General features: G+C 42.1%; 1 protein-coding gene across 18 annotated transcripts in view; it reads right to left on the bottom strand.

Moving 5' to 3' along the window:
- NCOA6 (nuclear receptor coactivator 6) overlaps nt 1-10,206 on the bottom strand; it is a 98,065-nt gene extending 87,859 nt beyond the window's left edge. For 13 of the 18 annotated variants that reach the window (XM_089896767.1, XM_089896766.1, XM_089896763.1 and 10 more), the window contains exon 1: nt 10,033-10,145. The gene's annotated coding sequence lies outside the window, so the exon portion shown is untranslated. Of the gene's footprint in view, nt 1-10,032 lie in introns of all 18 variants that reach the window. The other 5 variants (XM_089896757.1, XM_022592609.2, XM_089896755.1 and 2 more) reach the window with 3 other exon arrangements.
- Between the last annotated feature and the right edge of the window lie 6,950 nt (nt 10,207-17,156).

The raw sequence follows: 17,156 nt of genomic DNA on the forward strand, positions 1-17,156 counted from the left end.
CTTGGATAGTACATAATCTTCCTCAATTCTTTCCATTAGTCAGATGTTTTAAAAAGAGATGGAAAAACTGAAAAGCGTTCAGAGAAAAATCAAGAGGTAAAAAATACGATGGAAAATAGGTGATTTTGAAGAAAGGTTTGAAAGAAAATGAAGAACATGATTATCAATATTTAAATCCACAGAGAGGCTTTTGAATAGAATAGAGATCTTAAAAAGCAGATGTATCTCAATGCCCACAGATGACTGACCAAGAGGCTAGTAAAACTCTCATTTGTTGTCATGGTGTTTTTGTTTTTTACATATGAGGAATATCTTGACCGTCTTGGTGAAAAGTTACTGGCATAGGCAAATGAGGGAGGCTGGGTGTGTTAAATCACTGACCATCTGTTTTTCTTCAGGGTGTCTACTCATCCATGTTCATCTGATCGTAGAATCTTCCTAAAGCTTGCATTAATTATCCAAAGTCTGAATTAGTTATCCACCATTTCAAAATTCTGCAGGGCTATACTGCTGCCACACACTACCCACTCAGCAGCATTCAAATATCCTAGATCTGGTGTCTAGGACCCAATATAATACTCTGGCTTCATCTCCTCACAACTCCTCAATATACCAGCAAACCAGACTTCTCTATCTCATTTCCTAAATATTCCTTATGCTTTCCTGTGTCCATTATTCCTCTGGTTCTTTTTTCCCTAACTCATTTTGTTGCAATTTTACTCTTCCATTTAATAAGTAAATTTAAATTTAATACTTCTGTATCATGTCACCTGTTTTAAGTTGAACTGTCTCCCCAAAAGATATTTAAAGTACTAACTCCCAGTACCACAGAATGTGACCTGATTTGGAAACAGAATCAGTACAGATGCAATTAGTTAAGATGAGGTAGACCCCCAATCCAATGTGACTGGTGCCCTTATAAGAGAGAAATTTGCACACAGAGACAGAGACACAGGTAGAATGCCTGTGACAACACAGATAGAGACTAGAGTGATGTAGTCGCAAACCAAGAATTGTCAAGAATTGATGGAAGTCTCGTGATTTCCCTGGTGGTACAGTGGTAAGGATCTGTCTGCCAATGCAGGGGACATGGGTTTGAGCCCTGGTCCAGGAAGATCCCACATGCCACAGAGCAACTAAGCCCGTGAGCCACAACTACTGAGCCTGTGCGCCTAGACCCCGTGCTCTGCAACAAGAGAAGCCCCGCACACCACAACGAAGAGTAGCTCCTGCTCCCTGCAACTAGAGAAAGCCTGCGCACAGCAACAAAGCCCCAACACAGTCAAAAATAAATAAATAAATTTAAAAAGAATTGATGGAAGTCTCAGAGGGAACGTGGCCCTGCTGACACCTCGAATTCAGGTTCTAGCCTCAAGAACTGTGAGAGAATAAATTTTTGTTGTTTTAAGTCACCCAGTTTGTGGTAGTTTGTTATGGCAGCCCTAGGAAACTAATACACCACCTTTTCTAGAAGTCTTCCCTGATTCTCCAAGTAGAAGTGATCTCTCCTGGACTCCCACAGCACGTACTACTTCATTTAAAACACGCTTTCCCCTCTTTTTATGTTCACTTCACTTCCCCAAATGAATTTGATTCTTGGAAGGTAGAAACTAATCAACTGTATACAGCCCTCCACAGTGGTAGGCAGTCAACATATACTGACTTTTTCTACACAGTTATTCATTCTGATTGTAATGCTTCTGAATGAGTTATCTCCACATACACTGAAGAGTTAAACATAACCTAAAAGAACTCAGATGAAGGTTCATTTTCTTTAGGAAGCATCTCTAAATTCAAATGTACTTATATTAATTATATCAATATGTTTCACATCGATATGTGCATGCATGTATATGTACATACTACCGACAGCTAATATCCACAATGGAAAAGAATGTTTACTTGATAAATCCACTATTTAAGGTCCATTGACTTGTCTTATTAAGTTTACTCAAATGCTGGTTTACCTAACATCTTCCTACCTTTACTGGTATTTGGTAGTTAACCAGTGTCTTTGAATTTCTCCAAATGTTTGAATTTTTAAAGTCTGTATTTTACAGAAGGGACACAGAATTACTTCCAAATAACATTTAAAATTATGGCAAGGGACTTAATCTTATGAATAATTTCCCGAAGTAAAATCCAAAACAGGAATCTGATTCACAAATTTGCAACGAGTATTTCTTCCTGTGAGAGACTACTGCTGACTGATCTTTAGAAAATGTACATAAATGGTACTATGGAACTGATATTCAACAGGTTCAGTGTCAGTAAAGCAGCTGGTTACTGGTAACTTTTGTCGCCTCTTTGCGTATGGAGGGATTTGCAGCTGATTAATGCTGAACACAAAGCTAAACATCTATTTAAAGTGTGAATAACCTTTGAATTTGGTGATCATTAATATTATTAAAACTGACATGGTTTTTCTCCCAGCTTTATTGAGATACAACTGACATACAATATTGTGTAGGTTTAAGGTGTACAATGAGATGGATACACATATATAGAGAAATGATTATCACAATAAGGTTAGTTAACATATCCATCACATCACATAATTACCATTTTTAGGTGTATGGTGAAAACATTTAAGATCTATTCTTTTAGCAACTTTCAAGTATATAATACGGTACTGTTAACTATAGTCACCATGCTGTACGTTACATCCCCAAAACTTACTCATATTATAACTGAAAGTTTATACCCTTTGACAAATATCTCCCCATTTCCCCCATCTCCCAGCCTCTGACAACCACCATTCTATACTACTCTCTGTTTCTGAGTTTTTGGGTTTCTAACTAACATAGTTAATATTAACTGATTGTTAATATTCTGACACAGAATATACAATTCTTCACAAGTTAAAAAAGATGTGGTTCTGGCCTTTTGCTTTTATAGGGCCTATATATAAAACATAGCTTATCACCAAATTATAAGGCTGCATTTACTACCTTCAACAAAGCCTTAGTACTCCCTTTATGTACACATCTATATATACTTCTAGTCATTTATTAATTAACTCAGCAAATGTTTACTGAGCTCCTGGGCAGCGACCTTAAGTCCTTTTTAGAACACGGTAAGGTAGAAAAAGATTAAATTTTTAAAAATAAATAAATGTGCCAGACAACACAATAAGTAGACACCAGAGCTGAAGGAAGGGAGAGAGAGACAGAGAGATATAGCCCCAGCCCATAGGAACAAACAATCTAGTGAGGAGGGAGATCGAGTAAACTAGCTCCACATCTCTCCTTTCTCTCCATGCTGCTCCTACACTCCACGACCAGGCTTACTTTCCTAATGTACAGATTTCGTTATGTCACCGTATGGCCAAGAACTTTAGATGGCTTCCCATTACCTAGTCAAAACAATTCCAAACTTCTCAGCCTGGAACTGAAAAGGATTCAAAGCCTTCCATGTATATAGCATGCAGAGACTAAGAATACAGGCTTTGGAATTAGACTGCCTAGACACAAATTCATTCTCTGTCAATTGTTAGTTCTATTTCTCAGTTTCTTTGTCTATAAAAAGGGGATAAAAATTGGTGCCTATCTCACAGGGTTGTTGTGAGGATTAAATGAAATGCCACTTATGAAATTCCTGGCACATTATCTGGCAAGTAAAAAATGAGAGCTACCGCTATTACTATTGCTGTTGTTCAATCTCCATTTCCAGCCTCAACTTCAACAACAGCCCTGTGACAGTCCTGATCAACAACCAAACTAGACTCTTTACTATCTCCTAAACACCCATCTCTACACTCATGCTTTCACTCAGCCTGGAAAAATACTGTCTCATCTCTAAGTATGAAGATCCTAACCGTTTTTGGCAGTCCTGCTTAGAGGCCACCTCTGAGGTACCATCCTCTGATACCCCAGCTCCATAACACATTATATATACACCCCACATGAAATCCTGGGTAGATTAATCCTTGTATTCTGCAGAGTTCTAGCCCAATGTACGTGGTAGGGTTCAATAAATGTTTGACAAGTGAATAAATGCCTATATTTCCTCTCTGTCATCCAAATGCTCTCTTGGAAAATAGCTCCATATCACAAGTAAAAAGATCTCTTCTGTAGTATTTCATAAAGCTGGTCAACTAGTTTTCTTTTCTATTACCAATGTGGTAATTTCTAATACAGTACCCAGCACATAGTAGATGCCTAAATATTCAATGATTTGGATTTCATCTCATCTTTTAATTTCAATTATCAATTTATTCATTGTGACCAAGAATGATTCAGCCTTAGAAACAGATTTTAGTTTTTACCTGCTCACAAACTCATTTGTTAATTTCTGGCCATCCTGACAATATCTCAGTATGTCATTTATTGGTTTAGGAGAGGTAATATTTAAAACTTTGGTAAAGTTAGAACCAGAAAATCAAATGCCTATAGGATGATAAAGTAAATGAACAAAGCAAGAGAGTAGTGAGGACTGCAAAGAACTACAGGGAGGAGTTCCATTCCAGCAGATAGTCTAAGGCAGCAGCTAAAATTAAACAGCAACTTGGAAGCATCTCCTGCAACACTTATCTGTCAGCCATTCTGTTTTGACCTGAAAACCAAATTAATTCTACAACTGTGTTGAGCATATTGAGCTTCCACTCTGTGCCTAGGAATCTGAAATGAACAATAATGCTAAACAACAGCTAACATTATTGAACATTTTCTAGATGCCACACTGTTCTACACATTACATGAATTAACTTACTCCTGACAAAAACTCTTATTATTCTTATTTTAAAGATAAGGAAACTGAGGCACAAAGAGGTTATACAACTTGTCCAAGGTACACAATGAGCAAGCAGTGGAGCTGGAAACAGGACCTTAGATAGACTTCACCAAAAAAGAGCTCACAATTTGAAAATAAGTGCCATTCAATAAATGGTGCTGGGAAAATTAATTGTACTTAGGAAAAAATGAACTGACCCTACCTCACACCACACACAGGAGTCAATTCCAGATAGAGAGCTAACATAAAAGGCAAAACAGTAGAGATTCAAAAAGATAATATAAAGAATAACTTCAAAATCTTGGGGGCAGAAAAGATAGATAAATTTGACTTTGTTAAAATTCAGAACGTCTTTTTTTCCCATTTTATTTATTTTTGAATTTTATTTATTTTTCTTATACAGCAGGTTCTTATTAGTTATCCATTTTATACATATTAGTGTACACATGTCAATCCCAATCTCCCAATTCATCCCACCACCACTTTCCCTCCTTGGTGTCCGTACGTTTGTTCTCTACATCTGTGTCTCTACTTCTTAACAAAAGACAGCTTAGAGATTTAAAAAGATTAGCAACAAATTGGGAAATGGTATCTGTAATATGTATAACCAAGGAAGGATTAATAATCAGAAAATATAAAGAAATCTTTTGAAAAAGACAACCCAATAGAAAAATGACAAAACAAGCCCCAGCAAGGTCTAAACTGTAAAAACCTGGCACTAACCACAGTTGCCACAGTGGACCCCAAAACAGTAAACCTTGGCATCACTGACCAATATAAAATACTTGGTGGGGGTCTTCCCTGGTGGCACAGTGGTTAAGAATCCACCTGCCAATGCAGGGCACATGGGTTCGAGCCCTGGTCCGGGAAGATCCCACATGCCGCGGAGCAACTAAGCCCGTGCGCCACAACTACTGAGCCTGCGCTCTAGAGCCTGCGAGCCACAACTACTGAGCCCGCGTGCCACAACTACTGAAGCCCGCATGCCTAGAGCCCGTGCTCCGCAATGAGAAGCCACTGCAATGAGAAGCCCGTGCACCGCGATGAAGAGTAGTCCCCACTTGCTGCAACTAGAGAAAGCCTGTGCGAAGCAACGAAGACCCAATGCAGCCAAAAATATATAAATAAAATAAATTAATTAAAAAATAATAATAAATTTAAATAAATAAATAAATAAAAACAAAATACTCAGGGTTCTACGTCATGCTGCAGATACGCAGAGCATGGGGAACCCAGCCAGAAAGACAGTGTCAAGATGGTTTTTCTTCTCATGTAGGAACTGGATGGTAAATCAGAAGTTTAATGTCCAACATTCAGACACACAGATCAGGAACTGGCAAACATCTTTGGTAAATGGCCAGAAAGTAAATATTTTTCAGTTTTGTGAGCTATATATTCTCTGTCACAACTACTCAACTCTACCATTGGTACCGTGAAAGCAGCCAAAGACAATATGTAAATGAGTGTGCCTGTGTTGAAATAAAACTTTATTTACATAAATAGGTGGTGGAACAGATTTGACCTATGGGCCATAGTTTGCCAACCCCTGACATTGATAACTATGATTTTCCTATACTCTAGGAATACTTTCCCAGTCTTTCACTGTTGACACATATGATATCCTCAAGCAATAAATGACATCATACTTGACAGCTTTGCAATGGTTTCCAAAAGTCTATTATTCTACCAAAAACCATCTTCTCCCTTATTATCTATGACAATTCTTACTCACTTTCCTTTCACCCTTTTTTTTAACCTCTTAGACAGCCACCACCCCAAACTAGAAATCTAAAAAACTCCCCCTCTCTCTCATCACTCACAATGTAATTATATCAATACCTGAAAATTCTAACTCTGTTCAATGCTCACAGCTTCTGCCTTGGTTCAGGCCCTCATTCCCTCATTCCTTCTTCCCTGATCTCCCAGTCTACCCTCCCTGCAAAACACATCCATTTACCTCCTAAAAATTAAACCTCATCGTAACTCCCATCGTAACTCCGCTTCTTGAAAGCCTTGAATACCTCTCGAAAAGCTAAGGATTCAGTCCAAATTCCTTAGCAAGGTCCTCCACAACCAGGTTCCAAACAACCTTCCCAGTCTCATCTCCAACCACTCTTTCACACACACACTATACTCCAACCACATTAAATTACATTTCCTGAAAATGCACGCCCTTACCTGAAAGCTCTTCTTTCCAATTCTGCATCCAGCAAACTCCTCTATCCTTCACGACACATCTCAAGTCTCACTAGTTTACAAAGCCATCACTGATTCCTAGAGCAAAGACATGCCTACCTGTGTCCTCAGAACCTATGATAACTCTCCTTTGGCATTTAACATCCTGAACTGCCACTGTTTACTTGTTCACTTCTCTCATGGGACTGAATATCCAAACTGAAAAGACCCTGCCCTGCCTTAAAGACCTTTGACTCCTCAGAGCCTAGCATAATGGTTGACATAATAGATATCTTGGGACATAGTAAATGTCTGTTGAATGGAAGACATCCTTTGTGGTTCCTTAACCTGGGGCTCATAGATGGGAGTCCACAGACAGAATTCAGGGGCGGGTGGGGAGGGGGTCTGTGAACTTCGATGGGAAAAAAATTACCTCTTTATTTTCACTAACCTCTAACTGAAAGTTACCATTTTCTTCAAATATGAATGTAGGCAATAAACCATTCTGGTATTAGCAGTATCTGTGATTCTGCCACAGTAATCACAGGTATCTTCATATCATATTACAGTTATTGCAGATGTCTTAAAGAATTATTTATGTTCATCTGATATAATTATCAGACCCACCACTAGATCTGATTTCTTAATTTGCTGATAAAGAAGTATATTTAGGGTTTCCCTGGTGGCGCAGTGGTTGAGAGTCCGCCTGCTGATGCAGGGGACGTGGGCTCGTGCCCCGGTCCGGGAAGATCCCACATGCCGCGGAGCGGCTAGGCCCGTGAGCCATGGCCGTTGAGCCTGCGCGTCCAGAGCCTGTGCTCCGCAACGGGAGAGGCCACAACAGTGAGAGGCTCACATACCGCAAAAAAAGAAGTATATCTATATTACTATATCACAATTTGTATATTCTGTTAACTGCATTTCAACATAATTGGTTTCTCTATAACCCAATGTATTTTGTTTTATGCAATTAAAAATATTATTCTGAGAGGGATTCATGAGCTTCGCTAGATGCTAAAGGGGCCCATGGTACAGACAAGATTAGGCCTTCCTGCATTAGAAAGACCCAAAACAAATGAATTGTGTTGCTGTATAAGGGTATTGAACATCTACTGAAAATCTTATTGCTATGAACATCCTCATAACCTTTTTGTTCAAAGTCTTTTTTGATTATATGGGAGCCCTGGGACTACTATATCATGACTGAGAACTCTCTCATAGCCATGGGGACTTTGAACTCTTCACTATCATGATCAAACTTCAATTAAAGTTTGATCATGATAGGGACTTCTCTGGTGGTGCAGTGGTTAAGAATCCGCCTGCCAATGCAGGGGACACAGGTTTGAGCCCTGGTCCGGGAAGATTCCACATGCCATGGAGCAACTAAACCCATGTGCTACAACTACTGAGCCTGCGCTCTAGAGCCCACGAGCCACAACTACTGAGCCCGCGCGCCTAGAGCCAGTGCTCCGCAACAAAAGAAGCCACCGCAGTGAGAAGCCCACGCACTGCAAGGAAGAGTAGCCCCCACTCTCCGCAACTAGAGAAAGCCCGCACAACGAAGACCCAATGCAGCCAAAAATAAATTAATTAATTAATTTTAAAAAAAAGTTTGGTCATGACAGAGATCCTGGGTCTTTACCCTTATTCACTGTTATTTTTTAAGGCTTTTTGTGTCCCTTTGCTGTACAGCAAACACCTAGAAGAGAAGGAGCATCTCTTAAAACTCTACAAAGTTATAAGTCAAAAGGATCCTGAAGATAACTTCTTTGCACCAATGGAAGTGAACTAGAAATGATCAAACAGATGTTTACCTATAGTTTTCCTGTATCCCCCTCAGTTTCTGTACTGACAAACTCACCAAAAAAATAAAATAAATTACTTAATACTTCTTTGCTATATGCTGCCATACTTGACTTCTTAACACTTTTCTGCCACCTGGCAAATTCCTCTAAGGCGTGGTGGTGAATGAGGAGGCAACAGGCCTGAATTCCAGTACTACTTCTGCCATTTACTGGTAAGATCTTGAGAAGTCAACTTTACCTTTTTGTGTCTCAGCGAAAATCACTTACATGATCTGAAATCAATCGTTACATGATCCAAGGACTTTGTAGTTTTTACACATTCACTCCTTTACCATTCTCACATAGGCAGCTTCGATAATGCCTTTCTGATGACCTCCCCAGGTGACACTGCTCTTAAAAAACAGTGGGCTGTCCCCTTCCTGGGAAGACACCTTGGGTCACCGCCCACAAATAGCCCGGTCCCTCCTTTTAAAGACACAAACTCCCTAAGTTGATGGAGGCTCTCTCTCATCTTGCACACCAGTTCCACTCTGCATCCCTTTTGCTGGCCAGCTCCTGCACCCAAACCTCAATCCCCCTTCTCTTCTTCATCAAAGCCTTACTTTTTTCTTTTGCTTTCGCCAATAAGGAGTGGAGGATCCTGGGGACATATATGTCCTCAGTCCCTTGGAAGTTACACGGACTTGCCCTGCGACTCTGCGGACTACCCCAATCTGATAACCGCCTCAGTACCGAAAGGGCCCCCAATTCTAATCAACCCTTTCACCACCCCCCGCAAAGAACTGTCCCAGCCCTGACAGCCTTAACTCAAATCCCACGCCCCTCCGCACCCTGCCAGCCTGGGGTCCCACGGCCTAACCCAGCTCCAGGTCCTGCACCCCTAACCCCACGGATCCTGACCCCGGTTCCTTTTGGACCCAACGCTCCTTCTCCGCGACCCCGTCCACGACCACACGTCCGGCTCCCGCCAGTTCTTCGGACCTGGAGCGCCACCCTGTGCAGACCTCGACTGGCTCAGCACTCCCTCAGCGCCCCAGACACCGTGTCCCGCACCCTCCCCAACCCTGCGGACCCACAGCTCTCCCCAGCGCCCGCGCTCGCAGGCCCCGGGCCCGCTCCCCAACATGGCGACGGGGACACGAGCGCGGCGGGCGGGGCGGCTCCGGGCCGGGCCCGCACAGGGGCCGTGCTCCACGGTCCGCCGGCGCCATTTTCCCGCGCCGGGCCCGGGCGGCGCCTCCTTCCCGCTGAGCCAGCCGGGCCGGCACCGCAGACGCCCAGCGGGCCCACCCCTTACGGGCCCGCGTCGCCGTCACCTCACCTGAGCGCGGCCCCAGCCCTCCCGGGCGGGCCTCGGAGCACCGGCCCGGGCCGTGCGTGCCCGCGGCCCTCCGTGTGTCCGTCCGTCCGTCCGTCCTCGCGTGCGCCCGTCTGTCCGGCCGTCGGCACCCGGCCGCCCGCAGCCCGACCCGGCTGGGCCTCAGGGAGCCGGCGGGGAGGGGGATGGGCCGGACCGGGCCGGGGAGGGAGGGGGAGGGAGGGAGAGAGGGAGGGAGCGCGGGAGAGGGCGGGGCCGACAGGGGGCGGGGCCGTGGTCACGTGACCAAACGTCTCCGGGAACGCGGGGCCGCGCGGGGCCGCGCGGGCCAGATCGTGCGCCAGTTCGCATGGGTGCAGAGCTCACAGGCAGGATTCAATGGGTTTGTCTGTCTCCTGGAGCTGTAATATCGCCAGTGGCTGCTGCCCCCACTTTGGAGTCGCTGCACAGTCCTGTAGGAGCTCTCTAGCTGAGTGTCCTTGGGCAAGTCAACTCTCCAAGCCTCGGTTTATGCACCTGAGATATGGAGGTAATAATAGTCTTTGCAAAGAGGAAATGAGGGAAAGCATGGAAAGCAGTTGGCAGAGTGCCTGATACATAGTATTTAACAACCTTAATGGTGATAAAGATAACCTTTAGTCTTTATTATTTGCTTATAAGTCCCTCTCTACTTTTTCCCGTCACTGTCACCCTAGAAAGCTCGTGGGTACAGGGGAGTGTGGCCCCCCTCCCCTTTCCCCAAATATCAAGAGGCCTCCCCAGCACTGGGCTTGATGTCTGTCATACAGGCCTGGATTCAGATTTGGCTTTCACTCTTGATGGTTGTGCGATTTTCTTTGCCTCAACCTCAGCTTTCTCATCTGTAAAATGGCAGTTAAGGGTATATTACAAGCATCATGTTAGATAGATGAGCAGGTGGATTGTTAGCTGATTACACAGCTCAGACATATTGGTCTCATCTAAGAAAAAGAGTTAGGAGTCCTTTCATTCCACAAATATTTATTGAGTACACACTATGTGCTTCGACTGGTGCAGTAGCCATCTAAGGCCTTTCCACATTCTCCCTGGCTCCCCTCCAATCTGTTCTCCACCCTGCTATCAGACTAATGTTTCTAAGTCAGAAATCTGATCATGTCTCTCCCCTACTTAAAACTGTTTGATGACTCACATCGCTCTTAAGTTAAAGGCCAAATAGATGTCTCACTGTTGCCCTTCCCACATCTCCAGACTTATCTCAGGGCCCTCTTCCCCGCTCTCTGGACTGTAACTACATTGATCTTCACACATTGTACTTCCATCCTTCTCAGGGCCCTTGCACATGCTGATCCTTCCTCCTGAAATGGTTCCCCCACCACCACTTTAGATAATTTATCAGCCTTCAGATCCCAGCTCAAATATCACTACCCCAAGGACATCTTCCCTGAGGACTCCCCAGGCAGGTTCTTACTTGTCCTCAGTAGGACTCACTAGGTTATTGCCTGTCTTCACCATGAGGATGTGGACTCCATTATGAGGGAAACGTTATCGAATTTGCTTACCCCCGTTTCCTCAGCACATAGCACAGGGTCTGGCACAGAGGAGATGCTCAGTAAATATTTGTTACTGTGCTGAGCCCAAAACGGCAGAGAAAAATAAAGAGAACCACAGGTGGCCAAAAGGGGGCACCTCAGGCACTTGAGCCCATGAAATTAACATCAAAAGGATTTACAAGAGCCTGGAAAAAAATTTTTAAGCTTTTTCTTTTAACTTTCAAAAAGTGAGGTATAATTTACATACATGAAAATGCAAACCTCTAAAGTATATACCTAATAAATTTTTACCTACGTTCCTGTGTTACTACCACAGCAGCAGCTGTGGAAAACAGTTTGACGTTTCCTCAAAAAGTTAAATATAGAATTACCATCTGATCCAGAAATTCTGCTTCTGGATATTTACCCCAAAAAAGTAGAAGCAGGGACTTAAACAGATATTTGTACACCCATGTTCATAGCAGCATTATTCACTATAGCCAAAAGGTGGAAGCAGCCCACGTGTCTATCAAATGAATAGATAAATAAAATGTGGCATACACATACAATGGAATATTATTCAGCTTTAAAAAGGAAGAAAATTTTGGCATGTGCTGTAACATGGGTGAACCCTGAAGACATTATGCTTAGTGAAATAAGCCAGTCACAAAAGGACAACTACAATATTATATGAGTCCTCTTACATGAGGTTCCTAGAGTAGTCAACTTCATAGGGACAGAGTAGAATACTGATTGCCAACAGCTGGAGAGAGGGGGTAATGGAGAGTTACTCTTTAATGGGTACAGAGTTTCAGTAGGGAAAGATAAAAAACGTTCTGGAAATGGATGGTGGTGATGATTGCACAGCAATGTGGTGTACTTAGTGCCACAGAGCTATACACTGAAAAAATAGTTAAATGGCAAAATTTATGTTATATATTTTTTAATCACAATTTTAAAAAATATGCCAGGGCCTAAGCCAATATCCTCATTTTTTCTGCCTTATTATTCATGTCCTTAAACCAAAGGAGGTTTTCCTGGTATTAGCAAGGATGTAGGGAGCTAGCAGCCAGGGGCCCATTTGGGCACCTAAACATCCCATAGGTGAAAATAGCAGGAGCATAGGTAACATAGATATTTGTTGCCACATGAAGGCAGCAAAGGAACAGAAACAGGCCATGAAATGGCACTAGGTAGAGCACAGTGATTACAAGATTGGGCTCTGAAGTCAAAATCCTCAAGTTCTGAGACCTTGAGCAAATCCAAAGTTCTCGTCATACAGATGAGGGAACTTGGACCAACAGGAAGAAAAATGACTCATCCTATAGTGTCCAAAGTATTTTTTCCTTTATTTTGTTTGTTTGTAAATCCTTACATGGTTTTTATTTTGTTTTGTGTTCCCAACAGACTATAAGCTCCCCAAAGAAAGTATTTTTGTAATATCATCACCTGTAATATAACTTCACTTTTTTGTGCTGCAGTTGCCTCATCTGCAAGGTGTGGATAATAAGGGTACCTTACAGATGACGATTAGAAGATTAAATGAATTAGTAGATATAAAATGTTTAGAAGAGTGCCTAGCACTTATGATAGCCTCAACAAGCAGCAGACTAATAGAGGCCTCTGAAGAGGTTACCAGGCTATTTCACAAAGCAGTCCTAAGACATCAAGGACTATTCTGGATTCAGATTTAGATAAAGAAAAAGCAAATCAATTATTCTTTGATGTGAACAATTTGATTGGCATTTATTGAACTTCTATCTTTATATGTTTGTCCAATGGGCTTAAGCTTTGCAGTGATAAGATTGATAGTGAATACTTAAAACCATGTTTTTAAGAACAACATCAAACAGGAAAAAAATGAAGAAAGAATAAAATCACTTAGAGAGCATAACATTCTACTGTCTGTGGGATTCATCACAACAGTGCCAAATGACAAGGCTATCACATTTGGTTAGGCGAATGGTGTCTTGCAGGAGGACATCACTTGTAAATGGGTGCCACTCACTGGTAGACATTGTAATGTGTAACTTTATTATGGTAATTTACCAGTAGATGGCAGTAAAGTGCCTTGTTATTACAAAATCAGCTCAACAATTTTCAGACAATAGGAAAAAGATTGCTCTTAGGAAGAAAAGATTGAAAAATAGAAATAGAGTGGTAACTACACAATTGAAAAAAATGGAATAGTATCAAGAAATGACCACCAAAAAAAGGAGAAGTATTCTTAGGACTTAAAAACCTGATCTCAGGGCTTCCCTGGTGGTGCAGTGGTTAAGAATCCGCCTGCCAATTCAGGGGACATGGGTTCAAGCCCTGGCCCAGGAAGATCCCACATGCCGCGGAGCAACTAAGCCCATGCACCACAACTACTGAGCCTGTGCTCTAGAGCCTGCGTGCCACAACTACTGAAGCCCACGTGCCTAGAGCCCGTTCTCCGCAATAAGAGAAGCGGCTGCAATGAGAAGCCCGCACAATGCAACGAAGAGTAGCCCCCGTTCGCCGCAACCAGAGAAAGCCCGTGCACAGCAACGAAGACCCAACGCAGCCAAAAATAAAAAACAAACAAAAAAACCTGATTTCAAAAATATTCTGAAATTTTAAAACTTTTTATTAGAGTATAACATAACGACATGAAAATACACAATTCATAAGTGTAAATCCTGAAGAATTTTCACAAAACGAACACACATGTCCAAACATCCAAATCAAGAAATAGAACATTACCAGCCCCACAAAAGCCCCTTTGTTCTCCCTTTCCAGTTATTACCCACACCCCTGAAAGTAAATAATATTCTGACGTCTAACTTCATAGATTAGGCTCATTGGGTGTTAAACTTTATATAAACGGAAGCATACAAAATGTGCTCTTTTGAGTCTGGCTTCTTTTGCTCAATTTTGTGTTTTTGAGATTCATCTATATTGTTGCATGTAGTTGTAGTTTGTTCCCTTTCATTGCTTCATATGGTTCATTATCTGAATTTGTCACTATTTATCCATTCTACTGATGATGAGCATTTCAGTTTCCACTTTAGGTCTTTTTAAACATTTTTGGCTGTGCTGGGTCTTCATTGCCTGGGCTCTTTGTTTCAGGCTTCTCTCTAGTTGTGGCACGTGGGCTTCTCCAGTTGTGGTGCACAGGAACCAGAGCACATGGGGTTCAGTAGTTGCGGTGCACGGGCTTCTCTCTAGTTGCCGCGTGTGGGTTTAGTTGCCCTATGGCACGCGGGATCTTAGTTCCTCGACCAGGGATTGAACCCGCGTCCCCGGCATTGGAAGGTGGATTCTTAACCATTGGATCACCAGGGAAGTCCCTAGTTCTATTTTTTTTTTTTTTTTTTTTTTTTTTTTGCGGTACACGGGCCTCTCACTGTTGTGGCCTCTCCCGTTGCGGAGCACAGGCTCCGGACGCGCAGGCCCAGTGGCCGTGGCTCACGGGCCTAGCCGCTTTGCGGCATGTGGGATCTTCCCGGACCGGGGCACGAACCCGTGTCCCCTGCATCGGCAGGTGGACTCTCAACCACTGCGCCACCAGGGAAGCCCCCTAGTTCTATTTTTAGTAGTACTGTTATGAACATTCTTGCCCATGTCTTTGGGTAAACGTGTATAATTTTCTGCTAGGTATATACCTAGGGCTAGGATTGCTGGGTTTTAGAGTTTGCATGTGTTCAGCTGTAGTTGATATTGACATATTCTTTGTCTTTCTTAAACAGCTTTTTTGAGATACAATTCACATACTATACAATTCACTAATTTAAAGTGTACAGTTCAATGGTTTTTAGTATAGTCACAACCAGATAGGTCCAACCATCAACACAGTCAAATTTTTAGAACATTTTCATCATCAAAAAGAAAGCCTTAGATATCTAGATATTGCCCTCCTCCCAATCCCCCATTTTCCCATCCATAAGCAATCATTAATTTGCCTTCTGTCTCTATATATTTGCCTATGCTAGATACTCCATACAATACATGACCTTTTGTGTCTGGCGTCTTTCACTTAGCATAATGTTTTCAAGTTTCATCCATGTTGTAGCACATATCAGTATTTCATTCCTTTTAATGGCTGAATAATATTTCATTGTATGAATATACCACATTTTGTTTATCATTTCATTTGTTGATGGACATTTGTATATCTTCTTTGGAGAAATGTCTTTTCAAGTCCTTTGCCCATCTTTTAACGGTAAGTGTTCTTTATTTATTTGGGGTACTAGACCCTTATCAGGTATTTGGCTGCAAACATTTTTCTCATTTTTGGGGTTGTCTTTTCACTCTCTTGACAGTGTCCTTTGATACACAAAAATTTTAAATTTTGATGCAGTTAGTTTATCTATTTTTTTCTTTTGTTGTTTGTGTTTTTGGTGTCATATATAAGAAACCATTGCCAAATCCAAAATCATGAGGATTTACTTCAGTGTTTCTTTCTAAGAGCTCTATAGTCTTCAGTCTTACATTTAGGCCTTCGATCCATTATGAGTTACTTTTTGTATGTGGTATGAGTTAAGGGTCAAACTTCATTCTTTCGTATGTGAATATTTAGTTGTATTAGCATAGTTTGCTGAAGAGACTATTCTTTCTCCATTGAATGATCTTGGCACCCTTGTGAAGAATCAATTGATCATAGATAGGTTTCTGAATGCTCAATTCTATTCCACTGATATGTTCATCCTCCTGCCAGTACCACAGTGTTTTGATTCCTATAACTTTGTAGTGTAGTAAGTTTTGAAATTAGGAAGCTTCATATCTTAACTAAAATATGAAGGAAATACCAAAAACATCCAACTTAAGAAGCAAACAGGTATATCCTGGAGTTATTTGAGGTGTGAGAGATGTGTCATAAAAACTCTTTAAATTTCTAAGCTTATTATCTCCTTATTTCATAGTCAGCTAAAGTTAGCTTCTCAATATGAGGTAAATTTATATTTTCTACGGTAGATCAAGATAGTACAACCTGAATAAAGTAAAAGTAATTAAGAGGGCTTCCCTGGTGGCGCAGTGGTTGAGAGTCCGCCTGCCGATGCAGGGGACACGGGTTCGTGCCCCGGTCCGGGAAGATCCCACATGCCGCGGGGCGGCTGCGCCCGTGAGCCATGGCCGCTGAGCCTGCGCTGCACAACGGGAGAGGCCACAACAGTGAGAGGCCAGCGTACGGCAAAAAAAAAAAAAAAAAAAAAAAAAAGTAATTAAGAATATAATGTCCAGGTGAACAAGGACCTTGTCTGTCTTGTTCATCAGCATTCCCAGTGCATCAGGCAGTGCACGGCACAGAGTAGACACTTAAGAAAATATTCGTGGAATAAAATATGATATTTCATATACTGAGTGAGAAACAGGTTTTCCGAGATATCAGAATTTTGCTTTGATATACAAGAATTGTTCCACTGAACAAATCTTTTATTCAAAGCTGTCCTGTCATTATATATATATATATATATATATATATATATTTTTTTTTTTTTTTTTGGCGGTACACGGGCCTCTCACTGTTGTGGCCTCTCCCGTTGCGGAGCACAGGCTCCGGACACGCAGGCTCAGCGGCCATGGCTCACGGGCCCAGCCACTCTGCGGCATGTGGGATCTTCCCGGACCGGGGCACGAACCCATGTCCCCTGCATC

This window comes from Delphinapterus leucas, chromosome 15 (assembly GCF_059928025.1).
Source record: "Delphinapterus leucas isolate spDelLeu-1000000601 "Yukka" chromosome 15, BTC_Dleu_Yukka2, whole genome shotgun sequence".
In the NCBI taxonomy this organism is placed as follows: Eukaryota; Metazoa; Chordata; class Mammalia; order Artiodactyla; family Monodontidae; genus Delphinapterus; species Delphinapterus leucas.